This window comes from Tetrao urogallus (genome assembly GCF_951394365.1).
Source record: "Tetrao urogallus genome assembly, chromosome: 1".
Classification (NCBI taxonomy): domain Eukaryota; kingdom Metazoa; phylum Chordata; class Aves; order Galliformes; family Phasianidae; genus Tetrao; species Tetrao urogallus.
In genome coordinates this window covers 118,054,294-118,069,622 of record NC_136813.1, presented here as the reverse complement: position 1 = coordinate 118,069,622, position 15,329 = coordinate 118,054,294, and the positions used below count along the sequence as shown (strand labels likewise).

General features: G+C 52.5%; 1 pseudogene across 1 annotated transcript; it reads left to right on the top strand.

Moving 5' to 3' along the window:
• The first annotated feature begins 11,421 nt into the window (after window positions 1–11,421).
• On the top strand, window positions 11,422–11,958 carry LOC306958745 (histone H2A.J pseudogene; annotated as a pseudogene). Its single transcript has one exon. The product of its transcript is annotated as a histone H2A.J pseudogene (transcript).
• Window positions 11,959–15,329: the final 3,371 nt, after the last annotated feature.

Genomic DNA, 15,329 nt, shown 5'->3' with positions numbered 1-15,329 from the left:
GGATTTGAAGTTGGGAGCTAACAATTGTGAAATATTTGCATTTCAGACGGCTTTTTATTTTCTCAATCCTGAACAGCATAGGCTGCTTTTCAGAAGGCAATCCTGAGTAAGACTCATTCACACAGGAATTAGAGCATTAGAAGCAGACTGGTATCTCCGTAAGACTGGTTGATCTCACAAGCAACATCCTGCACATCTTAGCTTTTTGAACATTCAAACATTGCTCTAAAAAAAGCCTGTTCCAAGTCAAATTATACACTTCTGCATCAAACTGGGAGAGCGGTAACAGAGGTGACAAACCTTTCTGTATCCCTGGAGCTAGTCTGCACCACATGTGGTTAATTAAAAGGCAGTGTTTTGTATGAAATTTCAGTGTAAGAAATTTTAGTTATTATCTTGACCAACAGCGTATATTGACATCAGTTTCTGAAAAAAATGACAAGACCTAACAGGAGGAGGAAGGACATGCTGAAGTTGAGGTGAGGGAGGGACTGCCTGTTACAGTTTGAAACATCAGCCAAGAAACATCCTTTTTCCTTGCTCACCTTTCAGGATGAGAAGGTTATGTTAATGTATAAAGTCTGCCTATTTTTGTGCCAGGGCCAAGCCATCATAAGAATGATAACAGGACTCACTGGAATAATGTGCGCCAGGTATTTTCAGAGATCAGTCTAACTGCGATTGCTGACGTTGATTCTAACTGGGTGGAAATATTCATAGGTATTGATTTTGCTCTACCTTTATTGGCCTTCTCTCTTCCTCATCGGCTCTAAGACAAAGCAAATACAATTTCCCAACTTTCCCATTCTCTAAATATTCTTCCTATTTGAATAAGAGACCGTTCATCCAAAGACATAAGTAGGCATGTGTGGCATTTATCTAGCAACTGCTTCACTTTTGAGATTCTAGCAGACTCTTAAAGAGAAAAATTTTAAGTGGCATGGGTTCATTTGAAAAGGGAGGTGGGCACCTCAGACATTCCATCATTCCAGAAACTGCTGCCCTTGGTCTCCAGCTTTCTGAATGCACTTGTGAAAAAATCTTGGCAGGGGACATGCATGTGTACCACTCCCATCTCAAGCAGCTGTTTGCAGGACAAGTTGGGGCAGAGCTAGTCTTGTACTGCCAACGACTCCTCCAGGTCTCTCTTGGCAGTCAGACACTGAGAACTGCTAATGAAGTAGACTGGGTTTGCAGTCTCAGCTGAGCTGGATGAAGTAGAGGTACTGGGACCCTTGACTGCTGGAGACAAAGTGAATGGGCATCTTGTAGTATAACAAGAATTTGGACATGTGACAAATTTACATTGTGCCTGAAGCTCAGTGGCTTATTTGGGACTTTAATTCTGCTCGTTTCACTTTCAGATGAAAAAAAAGGGCATATTTTTTCAGGATTCAAGTAGGAATGCTCATACATCTGCGTGCTTTACACCACCTGGAATTAGCTGGAATCTAAAACTAAATCAAAACTAGTAGAGATCAAAGGATGACACTTTTTAACCTTGTATTAACGTGTGCTTTTAGGAGATGTTTCTTGTTATTTATTTATTCGGCTCACCTTGACATCATCTTTCTGAGCTTTTCTGGTGTGTGGAATCTTGGGTGCTGCAGCAGGGGGAACTGATGGGAAACATAGGTAAAATGAAAGTAGTAAAGATGGACGCACTAGATCCAGAAAAGAATCAGTCTTAATTTATAAATGTACACATGGAGGAGTAGCTTTTTAAAATGAAAGCAACTGCAGAGGTGTAGAATGAAATTGAAAAATCAAAGAAAACAAGATAAATTTACTGACTAGAAGCTGTACTCTAAAATTTTATGCTTTGCTCCCCAGATACATTAAAAATAATATGATTTCTGCTATATTTGTTATAGGAAAGCTGAATGTGAATCCTTCTGGAAGTGGAAGAAGACTTCTGTCTTAAGCAAAACTCATTTTTCTCTCATACCTACAAGTGCCAAGGTATGTGTGTCCCGGTAATCTGGAAAGGAACAGTATTGCTGCACAAGAGAGATGCTGAGGTCCCTTCCAACCCTGGCCATTCTGTGATTCTGTAATTCATTGCCTGAGAGAAAAGCCTGCCTGCATGCCCCTCCATTCCCCTTGCAAGGAAGCTGTAGGCCACCATGATGCTTGCTTTCAGTCTCCTCTTCTCTAGGCTGAACAAACCAATGGCTTCAGCCAGTCTTCATACATCTTGGTCTCTGTACATCTCATCTTGCTCATCTTCACAGGCTTCCTCTGGGCACCCTCTAATAGTATTATGTCCTTTTGATACTGTGGCACCCAAATTTGAGCACAGTGGCTTGAGGTGAAGCTGCACCAGCACAGAGCAGGATAATCCCTTCCCTCGTCCATCTAACTGTGCTGCTGGGTTTGATTCACCCCAGGGCAGAGTTGGCCTTTTTGGTTGTCAGGGCACACTGCTGATTCAGATTCAACTTCCTGTCAACCAGAATCCCCAGATCCTGTTCCATAGGGCTGCTCTCCAGCCTTTCAACTCTTGGTCAATCCATTTTCAGCTTTATGTGGTTGTTTACACTTAAAATGGATCTAGAACATATTTCACCTAGCCATACTTTAAGAGACATTTTATGCAGCTGACCATAGAAAGGGCAAGGCAGTAAGGCAAGAAAATCTTGGAACACAATCTGTGTAGCTTCACAGTGCTGTCTCCTCCATGAAAGGGGGCTGAAATTCTGACATCTCGAAAGTGTCATCATATCCATCTGCTCTTGGGAGGAACACTAAGAGCACTTAACCTTAACATTGTAAGAGATCTCTCTGTGGTTTTAGTGTGGGGAAAATGCTAAAAAAAAAAAAAAAAAAAAAAAAAATAAAGACAGTTAGATAGAAAGAAAGATAAAGTGAAAGACAAAGCAAATTGGTTAGAAGTTTGAGTGCAGAAGTCACTAGCTTTGAGGCCAGAGTGTTAGCATTCCCTGACCTGATGTATTTATGTGAGAGAGAAGGAAATGAATTTTTAAAATAAGCATTTTCTTCTTCCATGTATCCTACTTATAACTGCCTGTAGAATAGACATCAGCCACTGGGAATTTCATAAAGGAAATGAGCTGTCCATGGGTGCTCTCAGTGAGCATCTGCTGCCACCTTCTGCTTGTTAGGGCATCTAGAGGTATCAGATGTTCGCGTGTGGCAAAGTTTTTCCTCAAAACCATAACTGAGGGCGTCAACAGAGTTATGGTTCTTGTTTGTTTGTTTGTTTGTTTGTTTTCCAGAATGATTAGTAGAAGAGGAAGTCTTAACTCTTATGCCCCAGATTGGATGGGATTTTGTTTTCGCGGAGCAAGTGTTCAGGTTCCAGCTTTCTTTTCAGAGAAGCAGCACTGCTGCTGTCTCCCTGTAGTGCTTTTTACTTACTCTGAACCTACTTTTTGACAAATAAGTGGACTCAGTTCTATGCGAGCTGAGGCAAAAGCAAAGTTTCAGACTTCTATCTTCCCAACAGCTGTACACTAGTGATATCCTTAATAGGCAGAAGATCTTTGTGGAAAATCAAGAACATTTTTTCAAGTTCTGTTGTTGCATAAGAAAACTCCTGCCAAATTTAGTCTTTCACCTGAGCTGCTTGGATAGTATAATCTTAGGAATATTGACTATTACTTCACAGAATCACAGAATCACAGAACTGTAGGGGTTGGAAGGGACCTCCTGAGATCATCGAGTCCAACCCCCCTGCCAAAGCAGGTTCCCTACAGCAGGTCGCACAGGTAGGCATCCAGGCAGGTCTTGAACATCTCCAGAGAAGGAGACTCCACCACCTCCCTGGGCAGCCTGTTCCAGTGCTCCGTCACCCTCACTGTAAAGAAGTTCTTGCGCATGTTTGTGCGGAACTTCCTATGCTCCAGTTTCTGGCCATTTCCCCTTGTCCTGTCTCCACTCACCACTGAAAAGAGTCCGGCCTCGCCATTCTGCCCCCCACACCTTAGATATTTATAGACCTGGATCAGGTCCCCTCTCAGTCTCCTTTTCTCAAGGCTGAACAGACCCAGTTCACTCAGCCTTTCCTCATAGGGGAGATGCTCCAGGCCCTTCACCATCTTCGTGGCCCTCCGCTGGACTCTTTCCAAGAGATCCCTGTCTTTTTTGTACTGGGGAGCCCAGAACTGGACGCAGTACTCCAGATGAGGTCTTACCAGGGCAGAGTAGAGGGGGAGGATCACCTCCTTTGACCTGCTGGCCACGCTCTTTTTAATGCACCCCAGTAAGCCATTGGCCTTTTTGGCCACAAGGGCACACTGCTGGCTCATGGCCAACCTGTCGTCCACCAGGACACCCAGGTCCCTTTCCGCAGAGCTCCCCTCCAGCAGCTCATCCCCCAACCTGTACTGGTGCATGGAATTATTCCTCCCCAGATGCAAGACTCTACACTTGCTTTTGTTAAACCTCATCTGTTTTTTTTCTGCCCAGCTCTCCAGCCTATCCAGGTCTTGCTGAATGGCAACACAGCCTTCAGGCGTGTCAGCCAATCCTCCCAACTTCGTATCATCGGCAAACTTGCTGAGGGTGGCCATTATCCCCTCATCAAGGTCATTGATGAAGATGTTGAACAAGACCGGACCCAGCACAGACCCCTGAGGAACACCGCTAGTTACAGGCCTCCAACCGGACTCTGCACCACCAACAACGACCCTCTGTGCTCTGCCAGTCAGCCAGTTCTCAACCCACCTCACTGTCCACTCATCTATCCCACACTTCCTCAGCTTTGTTATAAGGACGTCGTGGGGGACAGTATCAAATGCCTTGCTGAAATCAAGGTAGACTACATCCACTGCTCTCCCCCCATCCACCCAGCCAGAGACAACATCATAGAAGGCTACCAGGTTGGTCAAGCACGACCTCCCCCTTGTGAACCCGTGCTGACTACTCCTGATAACCTCCTCTTTTTCCAGTTGTCTGGAGATGACATCCAGTACAAGCTGTTCCATCACCTTTCCAGGGACAGAGGTGAGGCTGACTGGCCTATAATTGCCTGGGTCTTCCTTCTTGCCTTTTTTGAAGACTGGGGTGACGTTGGCTATCTTCCAGTCTTCAGGCACCTTCCCCGTCTTCCAAGACTTCTCAAAGATGACCGAAAGCGGTTCAGCAATCACCTCTGCCAGCTCCTTCAGCACCCGTGGATGAATCCCATCGGGTCCCATGGATTTCTGAACATTGATGTTGCCTAGGCGCTCCCGGACCACCTCTTCCCTGACAGAAGGGGGGTCTTCCATTCCCCAGATCCTCTCACTAATCTCCAGGGTCTCAGATTCCCTTGTATACTCCCTTGGTACTTCAAGGAGTAAACCCGCACTTGTAGAGGTTGGTTTCTGTTTATCAGTATGCTAAGGAAATCTAGGAAATAAAACCCAATGTAAGTTTAGGATATTGCCATCCAAACATCCAAACATTAAGTTAAGAACTGTCTGTTGCTCAAGAGACCATTGTGTATATCAGAGGCCTTGATTCACGGTCTTCCCTAGAGGTAGCCTGAAAGGATAGAAAGCAACCACCATCTTTGACAGAAACAGCCTCTGTATTTCATCAGGCTGCCATGAACACTTCAGAGGTAACAAGAAATCCCTTTGTTTGTGTGAGAATACACACGGAGCAGCCACGCCAGGCTGTGCTGTCCTTGCCCACGGATGCCATCCCGCTCCAGCCCGGCCAGCACTCAGCTCGGGACCGCTACGAAGCCCGCGGGCTGGGGATCGCGGTGCCGTGCCCGCAGGCCGGGGCCCCGGACGCCTCTTTGAAAGGCGCAGCCCGGATCGGCTCTGCGGACGGAGCCCCGGGAGGTACCGACGGCCGCCGCCCCGCACCTCCCCGCTCCCTCGGGCAGCCCCGGCCGCGGCCGCCGCCGAGCGAGGGGGAGGCAGAGGAGGAGGCGCGAGGAGGAGGGCAGGCAGCCGTTGTCGCGGCGGCGCGCGGCTGGGGCGGGCACTGTGCGGGTGGCAGCCCGTTAGAACGCGTGCCGTTGATCTCATTCTAGTCCTGCTCAGTGGCATCATCTGTTTGAACAGGAGCGAGCTGATGAGCAGCTTCTCGATAGGGTTGGCATTTGCTTTACAGAATCGAAATCCGCTGGCTCTGTAAGTCTTTGCCTCTAGTTACTACCACTAGATGGTACCCTTAGCGAGCATTTCCCCTTCCTCTGCAGTTTAATACTCAACTGCAAAGTTTCTGAACTGATCAAGTCTGCACGTTTCTCACAAACAATACAGGGCCAGGATGCTGGCGCTAGCTGCTAGTAACTGCTAGTAGTAGACTCAAGTGAACAAAGCTGAAGGTGTGTTCAGTATATCAAGCCCAGTACAAATGCAAGTATACACTGCATCACTTGCTCTGCCCTTACGGTGGGCAGGAAGGGGAAGGAGGGGATTTACTCCCCCAGTCTCCACACAGAGGTTTAGGGATGCAGAGTTCAGGGACCTGAGAAATACAAGGATCCTGACAGCTCTAGTGCTCTCTGAAAGGCATCCTTGAAGAGCAGCCTTGAACGGAGAAGCGTTACTGTGTTCTCTGTAGCTGCAGTTTGGTACTTCAAGGAGTAAACCCGCACTTCAAAAGGAATGGTAGAATCACAGAACCATTACGGCTGCGAAAGTCTCACACCACCACGTCCAGCCCCGACCCCACAAAGAGTCCTTCTGCGGTTAGCCCTAAGGGAATAATGACGCTATTTCAATAGTCATCATCCAAGTTGCTTTATTGCTAAACCAGTATCACGGGAGGACAAAACCGGCCACAGCCGGGGATCGCGGTGCCGTGCCCGCAGGCCGGGGGGGTGGGGGAGGGGGGTCGGACACCGCTTTGAAGGGCGCAGCCCGGATCGGCGCTGCGGACGGAGCCCCGGGAGGTACCGACGGCCGCGGCCCCGCACCTGCCCGCTCCGCCCCGCCCCGGACCTCCCCGCTCCCTCGGGCAGCTCCGGCCGCGGCCGCCGCCGAGCGAGGGGGAGGCAGAGGAGGAGGCGCGAGGAGGAGGGCAGGCAGCCGTTGTCGCGGCGGCGCGCGGCTGGGGCGGGCGCTGTGCGGGTGGCAGCCCGTTGGAACGCGTGCCGTTGCTAGCGGCTTGCTTGCCGTGAGGCCGCAAAGCACGGCTCTGTGCCGCCCCCGGAGCCGAGCCGACGCCGCGCTGCCAGGTGGGGAAACGGGCCGGGCGGGCGGGGAGCGCTTCGAGCCGAGCAGCGCCGGGCTCTGCCGTCCTCCCGAGTGCCAGCACTGCCTCCGGCATTAAGGCGGCCGGCAGCTTTCGTCGCCGCCCGTCTGCTTCGGCCGTTGAGCGACAGAAGACGCGGCGCTGGGGCACGGCGCGGGGAGGCCGAGCCTAATCTCCGTCCCGCGTTCCTCCTGCTGCGCTCTTTTTCATGGAAAGCTGTGCCAGCTTCTGCAAACGTACAGCTTCCTGAAAAAGTAAGTGTGGTAAAACCAGAATTTTGTCAGTACGGGCAAGATTGTAACTGACGGCTAACAGAAAATAAACATGGGAGGGAGTGGGCTTTCTGAAAGAAAGATGCAGAACCACAGAAGACAGAAGTTGCAAGAAAATAACTTGTGATGATATTTCTTCCCACCTAGATAGAACAGAGTTGAACAGAGAGAGCTTGTGAAACAAGAGATCTTGAAGGCAAAGCACAACGGCAGGGAGAAGCTCAGCCTCGGATAGGTGTACGTGGCCGCAGCCAGCAGACGGGCATGAAGACGCTAGCAGAGACACAGGCCAAAGAGCAGCAAGACCACCTCAGCTACGGAGCAGCCAGAGCGCCTGAAAATGCGACAAGCACCAGGTACCACAGACACGCACTCAGGGGAGAGACCCCTTCACCAGGGGCTATTCCCCACGCACGGGGTCCCCTCCCCAGGTGTCACAGTTTTATGACTTTTGGCTATCAGTATTCCACACCATTACATCATGTAATGCACTGGGGGTTGGACTTTTAATGCTCAGTTCCGAATATTTGTCCGACGGAGAAGAACTACATTTCCCAAGGAGGCTTTGCGGTCAGCAAGGAGATATAACTGTGTGCAAGGTCACCTGATCCTTCTTCTTTGCCTGCTCTATTCCATCTGCACTTCTCCATTTGCAATTTGCCGTCTGCTTTTATTTATCTGCTCAACTGGACTGGACCTTTCACCTCAGCGTTGTGACAAGACCTACCTACCTGACAAACTCTCTATCTCTCTCATTGTATTTTGCTGATTGCTAAACGACATTGCTCGACGTGGGATTGTTGCTGCTGTTTTCAATTGCTGTGGAGTTGATGCAGGTGAAGAAGAGCATAGAAAGAAGAAGGATGAGGTGACCTTGCATACAGTTATATCTCCTTGCTGACCGCATAGCCACGTGGGGAAACGTAGTTCTCCTCTGTCGGACAAATATTTGGAACTGAGCATTACAAATAAAACCCCCAGTGCAATACACGATGTTACGGTGTGAAATACTGATAGCCAAAAGTTATAAAACAATGACATGGGTCACGGAACCGGGCCAAAGAGGCGGTAAACCGTTGACACCAGGCGGAGGGACCCCAGCGGCGCCCGCACGCAAGGGGATCCCTTGAAAACTCGAGGGCTAAGCCCCATCCTACCGCCACGCACGGGGTCCCCTCCCCAGCCGGAGGGCACCCCAGCTCCACCCGCATGCAAGGGGATCCCTCGAAAACTCGAGGGCTAAGCCCCATCTCACCTGCAGGCACGGGGTCCCCTCCCCAGCCGGAGGGCACCCCAGCTCCACGCGCATGCAAGGGGATCCCTTGAAAACTTCAGGGCTAAGCCCCATCTCACCTGCAGGCACGGGGTCCCCTCCCCAGCCAGAGGGCACCCCAGCTGCACCCGCATGCATGGGGATCCCTCGAAAACTCGAGGGCTAAGCCCCATCTCACCTGCAGGCACGGGGTCCCCTCCCCTGGCGGAGGGCACCCCAGCTCCACCCGCATGCAAGGGGATCCCTTGAAAACTTCAGGGCTAAGCCCCATCCCACGTCCACGCACGGGGTCCCCTCCCCAGCCGGAGGGCACCCCAGCTCCACCCGCATGCAAGGGGATCCCTTGCAAACTCAAGGGCTAAGCGCCATCTCACCTGCAGGCACGGGGTCCCCTCCCCAGATGGAGGGCACCCCAGCTCCACCCGCATGCAAGGGGATCCCTTGAAAACTTCAGGGCTAAGCCCCATCCCACCTGCAGGCACGGGGTCCCCTCCCCAGCCGGAGGGCACCCCAGCTCCACCCGCATGCAAGGGGATCCCTCGAAAACTTCAGGGCTAAGCCCCATCTCACCTGCAGGCACGGGGTCCCCTCCCCAGCCGGAGGGCACCCCAGCTCCACCCGCACGCATGGGGATCCCTTGAAAACTCGAGGGCTAAGCCCCATCTCACCTACAGGCATGGGGTCCCCTCCCCAGCCGGAGGGCACCCCAGCTCCACCCGCATGCATGGGGATCCCTTGAAAACTCAAGGGCTAAGCCCCATCTCACCTGCAGGCACGGGGTCCCCTCCCCAGATGGAGGGCACCCCAGCTCCACCCGCATGCAAGGGGATCCCTCAAAAACTTCAGGGCTAAGCCCCATCCCACCTCCACGCACGGGGTCCCCTCCCCTGGCGGAGGGCACCCCAGCTCCACCCGCATGCATGGGGATCCCTTGAAAACTTCAGGGCTAAGCCCCAACCCACGTCCACGCACGGGGTCCCCTCCCCAGCCGGAGGGCACCCCAGCTTCACCCGCACGCAAGGGGATCCCTTGAAAACTCGAGGGCTAAGCCCCATCTCACCTGCAGGCACGGGGTCCCTTCCCCAGCCAGAGGGCACCCCAGCTCCACCCGCACACATGGGGATCCCTTGCAAACTCAAGGGCTAAGCCCCATCTCACCTGCAGGCACGGGGTCCCCTCCCCAGATGGAGGGCACCCCAGCTCCACCCGCATGCAAGGGGATCCCTTGAAAACTTCAGGGCTAAGCCCCATCCCACCTCCACGCACGGGGTCCCCTCCCCAGCCGGAGGGCACCCCAGCTCCACCCGCATGCAAGGGGATCCCTCGAAAACTTCAGGGCTAAGCCCCATCTCACCTGCAAGCACGGGGTCCCCTCCCCAGCCAGAGGGCACCCCAGCTCCACCCGCACGCATGGGGATCCCTTGAAAACTTCAGGGCTAAGCCCCATCTCACTTCCACGCACGGGGTCCCCTCCCCAGCCGGAGGGCACCCCAGCTCCACCCGCACGCAAGGGGATCCCTTGAAAACTTCAGGGCTAAGCCCCATCTCACCTGCACGCACGGGGTCCCCTCCCCTGGCGGAGGGCACCCCAGCTCCACCCGCATGCATGGGGATCCCTTGAAAACTTCAGGGCTAAGCCCCATCTCACTTCCACGCACGGGGTCCCCTCCCCAGCCGGAGGGCACCCCAGCTCCACCCGCACGCAAGGGGATCCCTTGAAAACTTCAGGGCTAAGCCCCATCCCACCTCCACGCATGGGGTCCCCTCCCCAGCCAGCAGGCACCCCAGCTCCACCCGCATGCATGGGGATCCCTTGAAAACTTCAGGGCTAAGCCCCATCCCACCTCCACGCACGGGGTCCCCTCCGCAGCCGGAGGGCATCCCAGTTTCACAGAATCACAGAATCACAGAATCACAGAATCACAGAATCACTTTCGCTTGCTCGCAAGGGGAACCCTCGAAAACTCAAGGGCTAAGCCCCATCTCACCGCCACTGGGAGAAGGACTCCCTTCTCCCGGCATCCTTTTTTTTTCGTCCACAGGAGGCTGTGCATTATGGTCTGCCGTTTTCATCATCCTCACTACTTCTTCTCCTGTTGAAGGATGATTAAGAAGACAAGTCGAACAGAACGCAGCTGGCACGTCTGCAGGAACACCTGGAAAATAAAAAATTTGGCTCACCTGAGGTGTTCCGCTCTTCTTTGCCCCCCAGAATGCTGGCAGTGGATAATTAGAACAAAAAAATTAAGGGTAGAGGAGAGTTCAGAATTCGCCTTAGCTATTAGCATTGTTGCTTGGCATTGTACAGTTATACACTGGGAAAGGCAGTGACATGGGAAAATGGGAGAAGGTGGGTGCAGAGGCCATCCCTGAGCTCATTCCAAGTGGCAGGGCCAACGGATATGATGTCACAAGCAGGGAGGTGCGATCACAGAGGAGGTCCCAGCACACAAGAGGTGCTCTGGTTCCCACTGGGCTGGTGAGTGAAGGGTCTCACCGTGCAGTGGAGAAGACCTGAGCTGAAGCCCTTCCTGAGGGAAACTCGGCCAGCGTGGGGAGATCCTTGCCAGAGCACGTGGGGCCAGCCTGCCACAAACACCTCTATACTGGGCTGGTAGGGACACAACAGACAGAAAACATCAGCAAGGGCCAGCAGGTACTTCAAGAGGAGGCAGGAAAGGCAGACAGAGGCACGGGAAGATCGGGTTGTGCAGCATGGAGAGACCTATGGGAGGAAGCAGCACACCCGAAGCAGAGGGGGTCTGCACTGTGCCCGAGCAAAAGAGGGAGCCTGAGGCGACGTGCTCTGGGGAGCCTTCCACCAGCCGGGAAGCAGAGGCCAAAAAGAGTCGCTCCTCCCGCTCCTCCCGGGCTGGGCTGCTCTTCCCTGTGAGCCGCACAGACAGGCAGCTACGCAGAGGTCAGTTTGCTGAACGCTTTGGAGCCAGCGCTCCTGTCTACCTGGCTGCTGTGCTACAGTGGGTGACGCACAAGACCATGGACGTGGCTGGGAGGATTTCTAAGAAGAGCAACCAACAGTGCATCTCTCCATGCCACTTGCAGATGGCTGTGAAGAACAGCTCTGTACTCAAGCACCTTCTGGGAAGTGGGCCCAAGCGCCGTGGCAGGGCTGTCCCGCAAAGCCAGCGGATGGCCTCACCCTCCAGAAGGAAGAAGACCGAGAGGAGGAAGAGAAGCCACAGGCGGCAGGCTGCACCTGCTCGCGCCACTGCTGCTGTCACTGTCAAGTGAAAGCAGAAACTCCTGTCCTATATGGGCATGGCAAGGGCTGTCTCATTCGCCAAATTATCCACTGTGGTCTATAACAGTTGAATAAAAGTCCTTGCACTACCATATTGTGCTGGAGCATGCCTTGCAGGTGTTAGGCAACAACATAGGGAGAGCAAGGCCAAGGGACCACAACTGCCTGTCACACAGGGGCAGAAGGCACCCTGCCAGTGGACTGGTTTGTTAAACAGTGACACCTGGTAGTGTCACAGTGGGGAAGATCCTGTAGAAGACTTGCTTAGGACCCCTGACTGCCTTCTGCCATTTTGCCAGCAGCTGAGCCTCCAGGGCCTTCCTGCTGCTTTGCCTTCCCTATGCGGATGGTTCCTGTACAGGAGGCTAAGCATGACTTCCAGAGAAAGAGAAGAAGGGAGAGGGAGATAGGGAGGGAGGGGGAGAAGGGGAGGAGGACAGGAAGAGAGACAGAGAGAGGAAAAAGCAGGGAGAGAGGGATAGAAAGGAGGTGTGGGGGAGAGAGGGACGGAGATAGAGGGAATGAGAGGGAGGGACAAGGAGAGTGAGGGAGGAAGGGTGAGACAGAATAGGGAGAGGGAGAAGGAGAGCGAGGCAGAGACAGAGAGAGTGGTGGAGGAAGGGAGAGAGAAGGAGACGGAGATAGAGAAGGAGAGGGAGAAGGGGAGAAAGAGTGGAGGTGGACAGGGATAGGAGGGGTCCTTGTGCAGACTGTGGAAGTACACCTGAAGTGCAGAACAACCACAGTGAGATGTGACGTACAGAAGGTACCATGCCTTTCTTGGGTTCTCCCCAAATATACCGAACCAGTCAAGGACAAAGGTATACGCTGTGAGAGAGATGGGGTTCAGTTCTGCCTCAGCTGTCAGTGAACGGCCCCATAACCACTGTGGTGATTGCTCTGATCACAGTGTTGCAAATGCTTGTCTTCTCCAGCAAGTCTTCCAGTATTCCTGGTTTTCTTAAAGCCTAAGCTTAGCATAACTAAGCGTAACTGGCCTTCATAGTGCCACGTCAAAGCAAGTTTTCTGTGGTGATACACTGATAGGAAATCTACATCCATGAAACCGTATTAGTGCTCAATGGCCAGAGCCAGAATACCTGTGCACAGTGTCACTCCAAAATGTCCTCTGTAACGGCATCACTTGTTTGAGTCCATTAAGCGTATCGTGTTGCTCTTTCACTTAGGACTTCACTAAAAGGTGCAAAGAAGCATTTTTTCACAAGTCCTTCTAGTGCAAAAGAGTTCTTCTCCGTCAGACAAACATTCAGAACTTGAGCATCAGAAGTCAGAACCCCCAGCGCATTACATGATGTTATGGTGTGGAATACTGATAGCCAAAAATCATGAAACCATGACATTGGACACGGAACTGGGCCGAACCAGCCTGTCAACCGTTGACACCAGGCGGAGGGCACCCCAGCTCCACCCGTATGCAAGGGGAACCCTTGAAACCTCGAGCGCTAAGCCCCATCTCTCCTCCACGCACGGGGTCCCCTCCTCAGGTGGAGGGCTCCCTTCTCCCCGCATCCTTTTTTTTTTCCTCCACAGGTAGCTCTGCATTATGGTCTGCTTTGTCATCATCCTCCCTACTTCTTATCCTTTTGAAGAACGTGTAAGAAGACAAGCCGTGCACAAAGCAGCTAGCATATCTGCAGGAGCACCTGGAAAATAAAAAATCTGGCTCACCTGAGATGTTCCGCTCTTCTTTGTATCCTGGAAAGCAGGCTGGAGGGGTATGGAGCTTCTGGCCTCCCCCCACCTGCAAGAGATTTCATGCACTGCCAATGTGCAGCCTCCATCCAAGCAGCACCACCCAGGGAAACCTCAGCCTCAGCCAAGAGCTGGGGGACAAACAGGGGCTCAAAAGCTGAGCGGGGCCCCGGGGGACCGAGAACTGGGTTGGGGGCACTGGGGGGTTTCACCACATGCTGTGTCCCACTGACACTGCGTTTAGCGGGACAGAGAACATCACACTGTTGTGCAGCTTCTGCCATTCCTTGCTCACAACCTCCAGCAGCACCCGGCTGCATCACTGCATCGTCATGGCCAGCGGGGGACGGCAGGCAAGATGCACTTGCCCCCAGGATGCTGTGTCCCCAGGCAGCCCCTACCCTCGCTGGAGCAGGGAGGTGCCCCACAGCAGGAAGCAGCACCAGGACCCCAACTGCTGTTAGGAAGCAAGAGCTGCTGTCATCCCAGCACCCTTGCACCACTGCTCCCCTTTCCTCTCTGTTCCCATCGCAGCTGCTTCATTTTCGTTGTTTTGTGTCATGTACCCACAAAGAGTCCTTCTGGAGTTTACTCTAGAGAAATAACTACGCTTTTATACAATCATTACCACTGTACCTCACTGCGCCATGTTTTGCATTCCACTTGTTCCGAAGCCCAGGCTCCAGACCTGAGGCCAAAATGAGGCCATATCGATCCTGCATCAGCAAAAACATTCTTTATCAACAACACTCATCCCTCCCTCATCTGCTTGCTAACAATTGCACAATGCACAAAGGTGGGAGAAACACCCAGTGTGTTCCTGCTTTGCTTCTGTGCTAGCTTCAGCTGTCAAAGTCTAAGAAGTGATCGGTCCAAGGCCACTTAATTTTATTCGCGTTGCATACAATTTCTTTGGAAGACTGGTAAATACAAGTCTGTTCGCTGCCTAACAGGGTTCTGAGCTGCGGAATAGTTCTGGGTAAGAATTATTTGCCCATGAAGGACAGGCCCACCTCTCAAGCCCGTCCGGGTCTCTCGGCATGGCATCCCTTCCTTCTATTGCATCAACTGCACCGCTCAGCTTGGTGTCATCATCAAAGTTGCTGAGGGTGCACTTATCCCACTGCCTGTGTCACTGATAAAGATGCTGAAGAGCACCAGTTCCGAGACAGAACCCTGGGGACACCACTCATGACTGGCCTCCACCTGGGCATAGAGCCATTGGCAACAACCCTCTGGCTGCAACCTTCCAGCTGAATCTTTGACCACCAAACAGCAAAGCCTTCAAACCCCTCTCTCTCCAATTTAGAGATGAGGATGTGATGTGAGTCCCACGTCCCAGAGGTCTTGCACAAGTCCTGATAGGTGGCATCAGTTGCTCTTCTTTTGCCCACCTGCTGCCAATCTGTTGTAGACAGCCACCATATTAGTCAGGCACAATATGCCCTTGGTAAGGCTGTGCTGCCTGTCTCAGATCACATTTCAGAACTCATTTTCAGATTTCTCAGATCTCATTTCAGAATGAATCTGAAGCTGAGATACATGACAAAAGGACTGCATTTAAGGGTCTTTGTGAAGACCAAGATAAATTCCTGAAAAGTTTTCAAGGTTTCAGGCATTAGAAATTTGCAAGGAAAGTGGAACTAGC